A 17,044-nucleotide genomic window follows, 5' to 3' on the forward strand; every position below is an offset into this window, starting at 1 on the left:
ATGTGGGATCTTCCCAGACCAGGGCTCGAACCCGTGTCCCCTGCATTGGTAGGCAGATTCTCAACCACTGCGCCACCAGGGAAGCCGCTTCCAAGAGCTTTTATAGATGGAGCAAGAAACAGCACAGTCAGCTCTGACGGTCGTCTTGACATTGGTCGTGCGGTGGTCTGATCAGCGTCGTCTTGACTGTTTTAAGGACAGTTAATGTTCAGTTCCAGGATGGGTTTGTTCCCATTTCCTTGAGACCAGTTCTTGGAATTGTGGCAGCTTATGTCACAGCTACAGTCTGGTCATCATGTAATTAAGTTCTTCCACCTGGTGGGTTTCCGTATCTAAAATAGCTCAAAGGACATGGCTCAGAATATTATCTCTAGCCCTTGAAGAGGAACTAAAGGTCCTTGACTTTGCTTAATGACTGAACTATTATTATTTGGGCTCCTTTGACTGTTTTCCTTTGTTTCTGCATTTTCTCACCTCTCTGATTAAACCTATTGTTTGGCTAACATTTTTTTTTTCACAGACGAAAGGCAGGCAGAGGACATGGCGGGCGGGGGGGAAAGGCCATAGGGTCCTGCTCCGTCTCACCTCCCCAGGTGGGGTCTGGACCTGCTTCTCCTGAGTGATTGCTGTTTCTGCATCTCAGTGGGACTGGAGTGTTGAACCGTGGATGGAGAGTCTCTGGCAGTACTGCTACTCCTTCCAGGAAGGCTCCCCGGGGGCCCCCGCACGCGCCGATGAGCAGAGTCCCGGGTGGGTGGGTGGGTGTGCAGGCCACGCGGGGATGACAGGTGGGGTGGGCTCTGGAGTGTGGCAGGAGGGCCTTCCTTGTGCTCTGCTGGAGCATCGCAGAGGCACAAGGCGCTTACGGTGGGGTTGAGCTCTGGCAGCCGTCAGTAAACTTGGCCTTTTAAGCAAGATACACGAGGCAAAATCAATAGAAACTATATAGCTCTTGTGTGATTTCTATTTGGGAGCACAGCAAACGGGGAAGTGGGGACAGAGCTGGTACCAGGACCTTCACAGTCCCCTTCCCAAGCCTCCCCGAATGTCACATCACAAGGACGGCGCAGAGGAAAACAGAAGGGATGGGATCCCCCTGGGTGTGTACAGCATCCGCCCCCCACGCCCACCTCCGCCCAGGGGTTGGCACCGAGTGGCTGCGGGGAAGCTGTCGGTCCACGTGTCTGTCCCCACGACCCGTCTGAGCCAGTTAACGGAGGTGCAGGAGCCTGGCCCACCTGGCAGAGGCTTCTGGAAGATGCCTTTTTGCTTTAATCGATGCTTCCATTTATTAGATAACTGCGTCTTCGAGTTTATTTCATTGAGGGAAGAGCATCTCAGCTGCTCTCCTGACCCCTCAGCCGCAATTTGTTTCTGTCCACCCGTTCCTCTCTCCCTCAAATTTCTCCCCGAGAGCAGCAGCCCGTAGCATCCCCGATCCCCGCCGCATCCTTCATCCCCACTGCATCCCCGCCTTGCCTGCCTCCCCCACCCTGACGGCCACATCAGCTGACCGGAGTGCCCCCCACCCCACCCCGATCCATCACTTGCCTCCAGTCGGGCTGTCAGGGTTGCTCCACCCAAGTGGCCTTGGGTCCCCTGGCTCATCACTGAGAATCAAAGCAGAACTCCAAGAGCACAGAGGGCTCACTTCCTCCTCCTTCAGGGTTTTAAATCCTTATCCTGTTGCCGCGGACAACCGTCGTATTTGCTTTTTATATCTGAGGCTTCCCTGGTTTTTGAATATGAGGAGGACTTTGCCTGTCCTGTCCGTTTTTGAGCCCATCTCCTCCTCCAGTAGCTGAGAATCCAGCCCCGACGGCTGGCCTCTCACTCTGCAAAGACCAGGAGGTGGGCATGCATCGTGAGAGAAGGTTTTGGAAGGCCTGTGCAGGAGTGGCTCGTCACGTTGAGAAGCTCCGTCGGAGCACACGGCTGGGCGCGTGTTCAGTCCATCACTCTGGGCCCCTCGGGAGGTGAGAGTCTCCTTCTGGGAGTTAATTGCAGGCTCTGAATTCCACTCCCAGCAGGTTTGTCGTTGACTGCCAAGGACACATCTTTCCAGAGGGAATGTGGTGGGTTGGGTGGACCCTCTGCCATGTTCTCTGGACACCCAGGCACTGGGCGAATGGAGGGCAGGAGGCTCGGGCTGAGGAAGCACAGCCTGGCCCTCCCGGGCTCCCTCCTGCCTGGGTTTGTCTCACATTCAGACAGGATTCCTTCTCCTGGGATTCCTCCCCCGCTTCCTCATCCCTCCACCTCTACTCATGTCTCACGGCAACCAAGCTCGGCAAGGCCTCCCTGACCCTCCGGCTGGCGGGAGGTCCTGTTACCACGTCTGTCCAACGCTGTCCCAACCACGGTCACGCCTCCAGCTCGACCTCCCGTCCGGGGCCTGGACCTCGTCTCTCCCTTGACATCTCCGCTGAAAGCTCAGAGGCCCCTCGACTCACATGGTCCGGCGCAGATGCCATGACCCTTTGCTTCTTCCCTCTGACCCCACAGCTGGCCCCGCTGGTTTCCCTCTCTTGGCCAGTGGTTACATTAAAAAACCCAGCTCTACTGAGGTGTGATGTACAAGCCGTGAAGCTCACGCATTTTAAGGGCCCCGTCCAATGGTTTTCAGTGAGTCTGCTGAGTTGCCCGGCCACCTCGGTCTGGACTCTTCCCATCACCACCTTGTGCCTGTTTGCATTTCCTCCTCGTCCCCACTTCTAGCCCCGACAGCCACTAACCGTGTTCTGTCTCCATGGAGCCCCCTCTTCTGCACCACCCACGTGAACAGGTCACCTGCGGTGTGGCCTTCTTTGACCCAGCGTCATGGGAGGGAGGTTCGTCCCCGTTGTGGCATCTGTCTGTTTTTTCCTTTTTATCGCCGGGTAGTAGCCCATCGTGTGGCTGAATCCGTTCCCCGGTTGATGGCCAGTTGGGTTGTTCCCACTTTGGGCTGTGAACCTTCTCTGATTCTGTTGTCTGAGCCGGAACCCAGGAGTTATCCCGAGCATTCCATCGCCCCTCAACCAATCCGCTCCCGAGTCCTGCCCTTTGACCTTCTGAATCCCTTTGCACCCGTGTCACTCTCTCCCCACCCCAGCCCTGTCTCTGCCATCTTCCTCCTGGACCAGGGGAGCTGCAGACCCCTCTTTCCTCTCAGAAGTTTTCCGCACAGTGCTAAAAGCAGTTGTTTTTAATGCGAACCCGGTTGCCTCTTTGTTGTAGACCACCCCCCGTCCAGGAGTCTTACTGTTCTTAGAATAAGATCAAATGCACAAACTTATTTACAGAACAGATATAGAGTCACAGATGTAGAAAAGAAACTTATGGTTACCAAGGGGAAACGGGGGTGGAGGGATAAATTGGGAGATTGGGATTAACATATACACACTACGATATATAAAATAGATAATCAACAAGGACCTACTTTGTAGCACAGGGAACTCTACCCGATACTCTGTAGTAACCTACATGGGAAAAGAATCTAAAGTTTTTCTTTATTTTTGGCTGCGTTGGGTCTTTGTTGCTGCACGTGGGCTTTCTCTAGTTGCGGCGAGCAGGGGCTACTCTTCGTTGCGGTGCGCGGGCTTCTCATTGCGGTGGCTTCTCGTTGCGGAGCACAGGCTCTAGGCACGCAAGCTTCAGTAGTTGCAGCACGTGGGCTCATTAGCTGTGGCTTGCGGCTCTGGAGCGCAGGAGTTGTGGCTCACGGGCTTAGTTGCTCCGCGCCATGTGGGATCCTCCCGGACCAGGGATCGAACCATGTTCCCTGCATTGGCAGGTGGATTCTTAACCACTGTGCTACCAGGGAAGTCCTGGGAAAAGAATCTAAAGAAGAATGGGTATATGTATATGTATAAATGAATCACTTTGCTGTACACCTGAAACTAGCACAACGTTGTAAATCAACTATATGCCAATAAAAATTAATTTAAAATAGAGGATCAAATGCTAGACGTTTTATGAATTCATCTCAGCCCTCGCCTGCTGAGGTGACATCTGAGCTGAGCCCCAGGTGATGAGAGGTTAGCTTGTAAGGATCTTTGCCCAGAACATTCCGGGCAGAGGGTCGCAGGAGCGGCATGCCTGAGGTGGGAATGAACTTGGTTGGCAAGTCAGAGCAGCGGGGAAGGCCGAGGCTGCCGGCTGGGCGGGTGCACGGGGCGGAGGGCGGTGGGTAGGGGCCGAGGCCGAGGGGGTGTGATTCCCCCCGAAGAACAGTGGGAGTTTTGGAGAGGTTTGGCACAGAGCCTGTGACCTCGTTTATAGTTGAAAGGGGACCCTGGCTTCTCTCGGGGGAGGAGGGAAGGGCGCAGAAGCAGGTAGGAGGCTCCTGCAGGAATCCAACGGGTAGGGGGTGTTGGAGGCTGGGGCCGGGGGTGGCGGGAGAAGGTGGAGACGGGGACAGGTTCCTGATGACAAAGTCGAGGTCATCAGAGCACATGTGGCCCTTGCAGGAGATTGTGCTCTGGCCAAGCAAAGGGTCCTTAAGGGTGACTTGTGTCAACACCCTGCCTGCGTCTTTGCAGTTTCTCAGCACAGGAACAAAAAAAGACTCCGTTTCTTTTAAAGATTGAGATGTAATTCACATACCATACACTTTGCCCATTGAAAGTGTACAATTCAGTGGATTTTTTTTAACATCTTTATTGGAATATAATTGCTTTACAATGGTGTGTTAGTTTCTGGTTTATAACAAAGTGAATCAGTTATACACATACATATATCCCCATATCTCCTCCCTCTTGTGTCTCCCTCCCTCCCACCCTCCCTATCCCACCCCTCCAGGCGGTCACAAAGCACCGAGCTGATCTCCCTGTGCTATGCGGCTGCTTCCCACTCAGAGTGAAGTAAGTCAGAAAGAGAAAAACAAATACCGTAAGCTAACACATATATATGGAATCTAAGAAAAAAAAAGTTCAGTGGATTTTAGTAAATTCACAGGTGAGGGTACCCACCACCGCAGTCAATCTCAGAACATTTCATCACCCCAGAAGGAAACCCCGTACCTGTTAGCAGGCGTCCCCATACCCCTCCCCCAGTCCCTGGCGACCACTATCTGCTCTCTGTCTCGATGGATCTGCCTGTTGTGGACGTTCCACGTCAGCGGGATCAGGTGATGTGTGGCCTGGGAGGCAGCTCATATCTACTCACTCTTGTCGTCAGCTTCTCCTGTTGGAGGCAAGCCCATCCCCCTAGGTCTTCCCCTGAAAACAACGCTTATCCCATTGGTGCCTTATAAATGTCTCCATTAAATGGCCTCACGGGTCACCCAGTAGCCCAGGCAACCCAGAGGTGAGAAACTCTTGCATCAAAATGTTCTTTCGTCTTTTGTTCTGCCATTTTGTTTTCAGATTTTCCTGTCCCAGATTTTCCTTTCTCGCCTGCTTGTTTGCTGACCACAGGGAAACTTGTTTGGGATTTTAGACTTGATTAGAAAATTAGTTGTACATGACCCTGACTTGAGTACATCTTCTGCCCTAAAAAAGTCATCGACGAGGACTCAATGGGCAGAAGGTGATAACGGCGACAATGTTCTTCCTTCGGGAACTTGGTTTATGGCGGTGGAGTGTGGCCCAGGGCCGACTCCAGTTCAGCCAGGGAAGCCCCCAAGGGGCCGCGGAATGCCTTAGGTTCCAGATCGGTGTATCTTCTGTTCATTGAGAGAAAATTTGAAATATAGGAAAAATACAAAGAATAATATCATACATACCAGCTTTATTGTTTTATGTAGAATTGACAGTGGTTAACATTTTGTCTTTTTTCAATCACAGGGTTAAAATGTTTCTGATACAGCTCAAGTCTCCCTCACCCTCCTGCCCAGGCCCCTCTGCTCAGAGGCAGACACTGCCATGATTCACTGTGAATTCCTCTCGTCCCTTTTCCTCTTTTTTTATGTATCAGTGATCTCTATATACTGTTGTGTTATTGTGTAAAAATGGATATATATATATACCTGGTATCACACTGGGCATGTCATTTATAACTTACGTTTTCCACTTGGTGCTATATTTTTAAGATTTGTCTTTATTTATTTTACGTATCCACTCATCCATCCATCCACCCATCCATCCATCCACTCATCCATCCATCCACTCATCCATCCATCCATCCATCCACCCACCCATCCATCCACCCACACATCCATCCATCCATCCATCCATCCATCCATCCATCCATCCATCCATCCACTCATCCATCCATCCATCCATCCATCCACTCATCCATCCATCCATCCATCCACTCATCCATCCATCCATCCACTCATCCATCCATCCATCCATCCATCCATCCATCCACCCACCCATCCACCCATCCATCCATCCATCCACCCATCCACCCATCCATCCATCCATCCACCCATCCACCCATCCACCCATCCACCCATCCACCCATCCACCCATCCACCCATCCACCCACCCACCCATCCATCCATCCATCCATCCATCCATCCATCCATCCACCCATCCACCCATCCACCCATCCACCCATCCACCCATCCACCCATCCATCCATCCATCCACTCATCCATCCATCCATCCATCCATCCATCCACCCACCCATCCATCCACCCATCCATCCATCCATCCATCCACCCATGCACCCATCCACCCATGCACCCATCCACCCACCCACCCACCCACCCACCCATCCACCCACCCACCCACCCACCCACCCATCCACCCATCCACCCATCCACCCACCCATCCACCCATCCACCCACCCACCCATCCACCCATCCATCCATCCACCCATCCACCCATCCACCCATCCACCCATCCACCCATCCACCCATCCATCCATCCATCCACCCATCCACCCATCCACCCATCCATCCATCCATCCATCCATCCACCCATCCACCCACTCATCCATCCATCCATCCATCCATCCATCCATCCATCCATCCACCCATGCACCCATCCACCCATGCACCCATCCACCCACCCACCCACCCACCCACCCACCCACCCACCCACCCACCCACCCATCCACCCATCCACCCATCCACCCATCCATCCATCCATCCATCCACCCATCCACTCATCCATCCATCCATCCATCCATCCATCCATCCATCCATCCATCCACCCATCCATCCACCCACTCATCCACCCACTCATCCATCCATCCATCCATCCATCCACCCATCCATCCATCCATCCACCCATCCACCCATCCATCCATCCACCCACCCATCCACTCATCCACCCATCCATCCATCCATCCATCCATCCACCCATCCATCCACCCACTCATCCATCCATCCATCCATCCATCCACCCATCCATCCATCCACCCATCCATCCATCCATCCACCCATCCACCCATCCACCCATCCATCCATCCATCCACCCATCCACTCATCCATCCATCCATCCATCCATCCATCCACCCATCCATCCACCCACTCATCCATCCATCCATCCATCCATCCATCCACCCATCCATCCACCCACTCATCCATCCATCCATCCACCCATCCATCCATCCACCCATCCATCCATCCATCCACCCATCCACCCATCCACCCATCCATCCACCCATCCATCCACCCATCCACTCATCCATCCATCCATCCATCCATCCATCCATCCATCCACCCATCCATCCACCCACTCATCCATCCATCCATCCATCCATCCACCCATCCACCCATCCATCCATCCATCCACCCATCCACCCATCCATCCATCCACCCATCCACTCATCCATCCATCCATCCATCCATCCATCCACCCACCCATCCATCCACCCACTCATCCATCCATCCATCCATCCATCCACCCATCCATCCATCCATCCATCCACCCATCCATCCATCCATCCACCCATCCACCCATCCATCCATCCACCCATCCACTCATCCATCCATCCATCCATCCATCCACCCATCCATCCACCCACTCATCCACCCATCCATCCATCCATCCACCCATCCATCCATCCACCCATCCATCCATCTATCCACCCATCCACCCATCCATCCACCCATCCACTCATCCATCCATCCATCCATCCATCCATCCACCCATCCATCCACCCACTCATCCATCCATCCATCCATCCATCCACCCATCCATCCATCCATCCACCCATCCACCCATCCATCCATCCACCCATCCACCCATCCACTCATCCATCCATCCATCCATCCATCCATCCATCCATCCACCCATCCATCCACCCACTCATCCATCCATCCATCCATCCATCCATCCACCCACTCATCCATCCATCCATCCATCCATCCATCCACCCATCCATCCATCTGCCTTTTGGCATTACAGAATATTTTTTGGGATCTTTGCTCTGTGCTTTCAGCAGCTGTGTTATGTCCTTTGTCATACGCATCTGGATCACGTTGAGGGGGTAAAAGCACGGAACCTTGTCATCTTGTGGTTTCATTCATTGCTTGGTAAAGCCAGAGAGCGCCCACCTCCCCACACCCTTTGACTCCCCTCTGCCTCCATTTTCTCTGTGATGTGGTGATAATCAGCGTCATTGTCCTTATTGTTTTTTTGGCAAAGCAAGGTCATTATTTCATTTATTTATTTATTTATTTATTTATTTTTGCGGTACGCGGGCCTCTCACTGCTGTGGCCTCTCCCGTTGCAGAGCACAGGCTCCGGACGCGCAGGCTCAGAGGCCATGGCTCACGGGCCCAGCCGCTCCGCGGCATGTGGGATCCTCCCGGACCGGGGCACGAACCCGTGTCCCCTGCATCAGCAGGTGGACTCCCAACACTGCGCCACCAGGGAAGCCCCTCATATTTTAAAAAAAATTAATTAATTTTAACATCATTATTAGAGTGTAATTGCTTTACAATAGTGTGTCAGTTTCTGCTTTATAACAAAGTGAATCAGTTATACATATACGTATGTTCCCATATCTCTTCCCTCTTGCGTCTCCCCCCCCTCCCACCCTCCCTATCCCACCCCTCTAGGTGGTCACAAAGCACCGAGCTGATCTCCCTGTGCTATGCGGCTGCTTCCCACTAGCTATCTACGTTACGTTTGGTAGTGTATATATGTCTATGCCTCTCTCTCGCCCTGTCACAGCTCACCCTTCCCCCTCCCCATATCCTCAAGTCCATTCTCTAGTAGGTCTGCATCTTTATTCCTGTCTTACCCATAGGTTCTTTATGACATTTTTTTCTTAAATTCCATATATATGTTAGCATACGGTATTTGTTTTTCTATTTCTGACTTACTTCACTCTGTATGACAGTCTCTAGGTCCATCCACCTCACTACAAATAGCTCGGTTTCATTCCTTTTCATGGCTGAGTAATATGCCATTGCATATATGTGCCACATCTTCTTTATCCATTCATCCGATGATGGACACTTAGGTTGCTTCCATGTCCTGGCTATTGTAAATAGTGCTGCAGTGAACACTTTGGTACATGACTCTTTTTGAATTATGGTTTTCTCAGGGTATATGCCCGGTAGTGGGATTGCTGGGTCGTGGGAAAGCTCTAGGGCCCTCCTGTGAAAGGCCCGCGAGAAAGTCAGGCCCCGAGTGCGCTGGTTACCATTCATGGCACGGGGCAGCTTGCCAAAGGCGGAGAGGAGCTTTATCTTCATACGTATCATGAAGAAGCAAAAAGCCTATTTAACCAGCCCCAGCTCTGTGTGCTGTAAGGGTTCCGTGCTGCGTCTCCCTGTTAGCTGTGAGACTAGCGCTCTGTACACGAGAGTGGTCAGGCCGGCTCACGCGGTCTCAGTGGCCCAAGCGACACACGTCTGGCTTGGTGTGCTCTTCTGTTTAAGCTTGCTGTCAAAACCCACTTAAATCCTGTCGAGAAACGAATGCCTGGGGCTGGAATTATTACACATTCTGTCAAAAGCTTTGTAAACCCCACAGTGTGGTGAGAATATTGTGGTGCAAAGGTCACCCTGGGGAAGAGCAGAGCTCTCCTCCTTCCCTGATGTCCCGGGCTGATAAAATGATCCAGAAAGTGGCCATAAGAGGGCACGGGTCATCAGAAGTTAATTTTCTGCATTAGCGCCAAGGGTGAGGCTCTTCTCTAGCACCTTTGCTCTGTGGTTGCGTTTCCGTGGCTCCTTCCCTCCCGGTTCTGACCGTTCTGCCCACAGCCCTCCTTTCTGGGCGGACAGACAGGAGCTCTTAATTCCACTCGGTCCGCACAGCATCTGTCCCCATGTGATGTGGCCACGCCTCCCCTGTCTCCCTTCCTCTGCCTGGAATCCACTTCGTGGCCCCGCCTGGTGAACCCTCCCGATTTGCGGCTCCATCCTGTGCAGTGGGACCACGTTGAGACTCATCAGCCCTCTGGTCCATTCATTCCAGACCCGCCTCTGGCAGCTGTGTGACGTGGGGAGCAGTTCCTAGGGTTTACGGCGTTCCTCGTTGGGCTTGGGGCTGCTCGTACCTCCTCCAGGAGAACCTAAGGAGAAGAGGGTGCGTTTGACGTACTCTCTTTGCTGGGCTGGCGGGCGCACAGTGAGTGCTTTGTGTCTGCGGTCAGGACGATTTAATTCTCCCCCGCCTGCCCTTACCCACCTCCACTTACTGCTTCTAGGAGGACCTCTTTAGCCAGCATCATATCCTCTGCTTTGCTCTGAGCCTGCCTGAAATCGTGGGGACCAACAGAGGAAAGTGAGCTCACCTCCAGGGAGGGTGTGAGTCTCTGACAGAGCCCAACTAGTGCCTCTCAGTGACTATGGCCTTGACAGCCACAGAGGACCACTAGCTGGCCCCTTAAAGGTCACCAGGATGCACGGTCCGCCCACCACTTCACCAAAGCATCCGGGGCTGCTGTCAAGCATTTATTCTTTGGAAAATGTTATTCCGACTGGAAAAACCCTAACCCTAATCCACAGCCACTTTGGCCTTTAGCGTTTAAACCTTCAGAAGCACTCGTGTGGTTCCTGACCATCAGCTTCCTTGGGCCAGGCTGTCCTTCTCGGTCACAGTCACCCACTGTCTCCCCTGTTCCACATACATCCTTTCGTGTGTTACCCGCGCCAGCGTCTCCATGTTGCTGCACCAGGTGCAGCCTGGTGGTGTTTGTCCGCGGCAAAAAGCATTGTTTCATTTGGACGATTGCATGCGGAAACCACCCCCTCACAGTCCTGGGGGGCAGAGGTTGGCGGGTCCGCAGATGGCGCGTGAACAGCCGTTAGAGGCCAGCCGCCCCTCGATGCACCTTTAAATGACCCCTGGCAGGTTCTGTGTATCAAGGGCCTTTGAAATGCATCCCGAAAGAATTGAGGATGGTGTGAAATGTGCTTCTTTTGCAATGAATGATGTGCTCAGAAACTGGGATTTCTTTCAGGATATCTTGCGTTCCTCCTGAATGCACTGGGGTCCGTGTTTCCAGCTCTGTATCCTGAACAGGTGAACGGGGGTGATGCAGGGGGCTCCCTCGGCACCACGACCCCTGAATGCTTTGTCAGGCCACCCCCTCGTTCTTCTCGCCTTTTCTGGGAGGAAGTCAAGAGTGAGCTGGACTTAAGTCTCACCTGAGGATCATGAGTGAGCAGCTGTGGCGGGGGAGGTGATCCGAATAGATGGTGTAATCCAACCCGTGTTGCTGCTTCTTCCCTTGGCCTCCAGACAGCTCACTGTAACAACAGACATTTTACACAGTGTAATATTTACCATTCCTCAAGCTTTGTCTAGACACGTCTTACCCTTCTGACATCTTACAAAACAACCATTGTCATCATTTCTGTTTTGCAGGGCCCAGGACAGATTTGGAGAGCAATTTACTCTCTTACATAGAATTCTCTTGCCGTGTTTTTGTGAATCAGAACAGCCTGTCCAACTTCTGCCTGCTTCTGCCCCACGGGCCAGCCCCTCCGGTAGATACACGTGACCCCAAAGCACCAGGTTGTGTGACCCTCTGTGGATCCTGTGAGCTAGTTGGCCACACAGACACGGCCCAGTGTGGCCCTCTGTGTGTGGCAGAGGCTTGGCCGTGGTCACAGTGTGATGGGCTGCCTTGTGTCCCCGTAAAATTCATATGTTGGAGTCCTGACGCCCAACACCTCAGAAGGTGACTGTATTTGGAGAGGAGGATCTTTAAAGAGATGGATAAGGTGAAACGAGGTCACTGGGGTGGGGCCCTAATCCCATAGGACTTGGTGTCCTTATAAGAAGAGGAGGTCAGGACACAGACACACACAGAGGGACGACCCCGCGAGGACACAGGGAGAAGACGGCCATCTACACGCCGAGGAGAGAGGCCTCAGGAGGACCCAGCCCTGCCCACACCTGGATCTCGGATTCTAGCCTCCAGGACTGGAGACAGTACATGTCTGTTGTTTAAGCGCCCCGGCTGTGGTGTTTTGTTACAGTGGCCCAAGCTGACTCATACACACAGATCCAGGGTCTTGCCTGGTTCCCCCAGGCTGGGCGCCTGCCTCTCTCTGTCTCCAGGGCCAGGGTGCCTCCCCTCGAGTCCAGGTATTTCAGGTTTAGCCTCATGTCTTGCAGAATAGCTACAGCTCACGTTGGCCATGTAGGATTTCTCTCACTCTCTTCACTGTAGATTTCAGTTTGACCGTGAGCTCTACCAGCGGAAGGGCCAGAGTTTCGTGCGTGTTGACCACACGCCAACCGCGGCTCTGCCCACTTTGGTGGTGTGTCTCTCCTCTCAGGATTTTTGGGTCGTTCAAGGAGCTGATGAGGTCTCGGTGCACTTGGTGCAACGCGGGGCCCCGAGAAATGGTAGCTCCCACCATCCTCTTCCTGATCCCGTGGGGACCTTGCTTTCCTGCTGGGTTCTGTCACCCACGTATGGAACTCTGTGTTCAGTGCAGTTCAGTTCCAGTGACATCCACTGAGCTGCACGGACATCGGGTATGGTTGTGGCAAGAACAGGACATAAACCCTGTCGTCACGCAGCAGCTCGGAGGGCCAGGGGGCGCTCTCGCCAGCCGAATGCCGGTGGTGCCAGGAGCCGGGAGAGGGAGAGGGTGGGGGATGCGAATGGGTGCATCTTGGAGGAGGACGTAGATGTTACCTGGGCTTGGACGTGCCTCCCTCTGGAGGATGCTGAGGCTGGCCTGCGGGCGTCCTCGGAGCTTCCTGGATGCCGGCTGCCCTCCTGTCATCCGGCTGATGCCGGTCACAACCCCTTCTCTCTCTGTTAGAGTGTGCACGTCTCTGCGCCTCCCATTTCCAAACCACGCAGATCCCGTGTTGCGCGCTATGCTTGTCAGGACGTAAGCGAGAAGCACTCTGATGTGGGTCTTGGAGATGCCCTTACGTTCTCTCGCAAGTGTTCTGTGTCTTAAGCCACTCAGCTCAGCCAGACCCACCGGGCGGCCTTGAGATGCATCTGGGTGTCCTGGCATTTGGGCTCTTGCAGCAGGAGATCAGTGAGTGACAGGTACCGACTCCTACCTGCGTGTCAGGAGAGAGGGAGGAGGAATACATGCGTGTCCCACCTCCCAGGAGACAAGAAATGTGGGACGGAGAGGCTGTGACCTGCAGGCTGGACAGGAGGGAGCAGGGGGCAGCCAGATTAGCTTGAATGGTCCGTGGGCTGTGGGTTCAACTCGGGGAGCCCAGCGGTCAGCTCAGCTGGGAGACCAGAGAGAGGGTGAGTCCCTGACCCTGCGGGAGGTGTGAGTGCAGTTTCAGCTGGTAGACGAGGTGGGGAGGGGACGGCCAGCTGGAAGCACAGGTGCACAGGTGCTGGAGGCTGGGGCACACGTGGCCTGGCTTTCCCGAGGACTGCCGCGCATTGCTGGAGTGTGTGTGCGTTTGTGTGTGTGTGTTTTTATGTGCGTGTGCGTGTGCGTGCGCCAGTGCACACGTGTGTGGGGTTGGGGCCAGGGCAGAGGTGGTACCGACAGGCAGGATGTGGGGAGTTATTGGCTTGAGAGGGGACCCTGGCGGCCGCTCAGGGAGTCGCCCGAGGGACATGGGGTGAGCTCAGTGCAGTGGCCGCTGGAGTGACCTGGTGAGAAAGTGGAGGTGGGACAGATGAGGACTCACACACCCGAGGTCATGGATTAATGCAGACCAGTCCAGAAGCTGCGGGACAGGATGGAGTCAAGAGGTCCTCCTGGGTTTGTGGCATGGGAGGAGGGGCAGCCGCTGAGATCGGGGAGCAGGAGGGGAGGGGCAGGGAGGGGCGATGGGGCGTCTGTTTGGGGGCTGAGTTGTTAGGTTGGTGTCATCACTTAGCCCAGGCTGTAGCCACTCACCTGTCAGCTGGCGTCCAGGTCCCTGCGTCTCCCTGCTCGGTGAACCTGGGCTCATGGTCAGCACCTTCCTTTGTGTCCAGGGTCCTGCCACCCGTCCACCACTGTCACCATTGCTGGCCGAGGAGCCTGTTCCAAAATCTTGTTAGTCTTGTGAATTCACACCAGGGTGAAAATCTTTGTTTGAAGTGCTTTGTTGTTCTTCGGGGGTTTTCTTTTGTCCATCCTCCCCGAAGCCCAGCTGTTAAGTAGAAGAAAGGACACCACGTCCGTGGCGCTCCCCTGCTTTTTCTGGGAGACACGTCCGCGGCTAATCTGCACAGCACCACATGCCTTGAGACCTGTGACGTTGTCTATTTTTCAGAGTATCTCAGAGCGTAGCCTTTCCTTCTTTGAAAAAAGTTATTTAGCATCTCCCAAATAGAGTCCCTTGCTATGGAGGTGAAACTGCTTCTCCCTTGTAACTGTCAACATTTAACATTGGGGCAAATTGACAGGTCATTGGAAAATCTGAACAAAGGCGGTATGTCCCTGGTCCACAGAGGACCTGAACTAAGTATTCTCTTCCGTTTTCTCAGTGACTAGACGTCTGATAGATATTTTATGATTTGTCCGCACTGAGGTGCCGCGGGCACAGAGAGGAAATGACGTGTCAGTTAAGTAGCGAGGACTTCGGAGCCGGGCCGATACAGCTTGGGTTCGGATCGAACCTCCACCATTTTCTAGACACGCGACCTTGGGGTAGTTACGTGAGTCTCGGAGGCTCAACTTCCTCATCTGGAAAATGGGAATAGTAATAATTGTTATCGCATTGTATTTTAACATATAATTATATATTAATTATAGTTATTGATATAATAATCACACTATATCAATAATAATGATTATAATAATAATAAGACTCTCCACTCGTGGTTGTGTTGAAGGTAAATGTCGTTAGCACAACTTCTGGCATTTAGGAGTCAATACCTGTCAGCCACGACTGTGCCATCATCATGTTCACTGTCATCACCATTATGTTCACTATCGCCACCATCAACACCACCCCATCATCACCATCACCATAAACACCATCAACACCACCACCGTCATCACACCCCACTAGGCTTTGAGCTCCTTAAGGGGCAGGAACCCTTATCTTTTGCGGGGACACAATTCAACCCATAATGACATGTATTATATATGTTCCGTCTGCTTCTTACAACTGCCCTGCAAGTTATGCAGTTACCATGGTTTTCATCACAGAAACAGGGGGACCACTGGGTTGGTAAATTTGCCCAGGATCCCAAGGTTAGTGTATGCAGTTGGGCTGGAAATCCAAGCCTTTCTGGCCTCCGAGCTCCTGCTGCTTCTAGAGCGGTTTCTCAGTGGCGCCCTCTTGGCGTTTTTTTTGGAGCAGGACATTCTTCGTTGTGCTGGGCTGGCCTGTCGCGACTCAGCGTCCCCAGCCCTGCCCCCTAAGTGGCCGTGGACACCAGTCTCTGGGATCATCCACAGTCGCCACACAGATCCTCTGGGGGATGGCTTTCAGGCTGTGCTCTGCTCAGCGCCCACTTGCTGGCAGGATCCTTTCTGCCGGCCGCAGGGAGGGAGCCTCAGGCCCGCTTTGGATGCTGGCCTCTAAGGGAACTTGAGTTCGCGCGTCCACGGAGCTGGAACCAGAGGCCGACAATGATTCTCAAAGCAGGAACTGGCGCGATATCCACGGCCCTACTTGGTCACCTCTGATACAGCTCCGCTGTTGTGTTGGGAGTTCCCAGACAGTCTTCTCATTCAGCCGAAGATGGCAGGGGTGCAGCCGGCAGTCACTGAAGCGAGCGATCGGCCCCCCCCCAGCCTCGCAGCCCCGAGAGGAGCTCTGAGCCTTACTCTTGAATTCAGTCTTTGCCATCGGAGAGGGACAGACGGCACATTCATGCCCGTGGGGTCAGGTTTCCCGGCAGTGGGATTCCGGGCTGCCTGCTCAACCGACCTGTTGTCGAGAGCAGGGGTATCCTCTTACCCAGCAGGGAGGAGCTCTCCCGAGGCAGAGGGTCAGGGAGATAGTAGGGCCTTTTGCATCCTTGGGCGAGCAATCCTCCTGCAGAGAGTTGGTTCCAGCCTCGTACGCAGTCAGACTTGGTCGTTTCTGAACGCGTTTACAGTGATTAAGCACGTTTTTGAGCCCCTGCCGATGGCCGTGCAGTGAATATAATTTTAATTCAGTAAAAATTAGAAGTGATGGTCAGAAGCGGATTTGGCCTAACGTCTGTTTTCCTGGTTTGTTGGCAGGTCTCACTGAAGGGACCTGGGAACGTGACCAAGTCGTGTCGTTCTGGTTCTTAGCGTCTTCGCTCTGTTCTTGAAAAGTGTTCGTGGTTGGTTTGCAGGAACCGTCTGTACTATTTAACTTCTTCAAAGATTAACTTTCACGGCAACTGATACGATTTCTAAATCAAATCATTCTTCATAATTGCCGTTCTTTATGGTTTGGGAGGGGCGGTGTCAGTGTTTTTGCAGCTGTTACGTTCAGAGTCAGGGGGGTGGGGCGCTTGTGCCCTGGGCTTTCCCATCAGTGAGGTTACGAGAGGAGACGTGCACCTGGGCCTGAGATGCCAAGAGAGAGCGATCGGGGTAAAGACGAAGCCACACCGTAATTCACTCGCGCCGTCGTCCTCAGTCTGTTTCCGAGACCAGCTACAGCAGCACCTCGAAACTTGTGAGAAATGCAGCTTCTGGGGCCCGACCCAGACCCGCTGGCTCAGACACTCTGCTTGGAGGGGGTGCGGGTCAAGTCTGTGTTTAACAAGCAGGGAGGTTTGAGAAGCTCCGTACAAGTGAGAGTGAGAGTGCCCAGGGCAATAGGTGGTGGGGAGTGATGACCAG

General features: G+C 53.4%; 1 protein-coding gene across 1 annotated transcript in view; it reads left to right on the forward strand.

Moving 5' to 3' along the window:
- SHANK2 (SH3 and multiple ankyrin repeat domains 2) overlaps positions 1-17,044 on the forward strand; it is a 453,317-nt gene that overhangs the window by 7,157 nt on the left and 429,116 nt on the right. The window lies entirely within an intron of this gene.

Source organism: Lagenorhynchus albirostris, chromosome 9 (assembly GCF_949774975.1).
Source record: "Lagenorhynchus albirostris chromosome 9, mLagAlb1.1, whole genome shotgun sequence".
Taxonomy (NCBI): Eukaryota; Metazoa; Chordata; class Mammalia; order Artiodactyla; family Delphinidae; genus Lagenorhynchus; species Lagenorhynchus albirostris.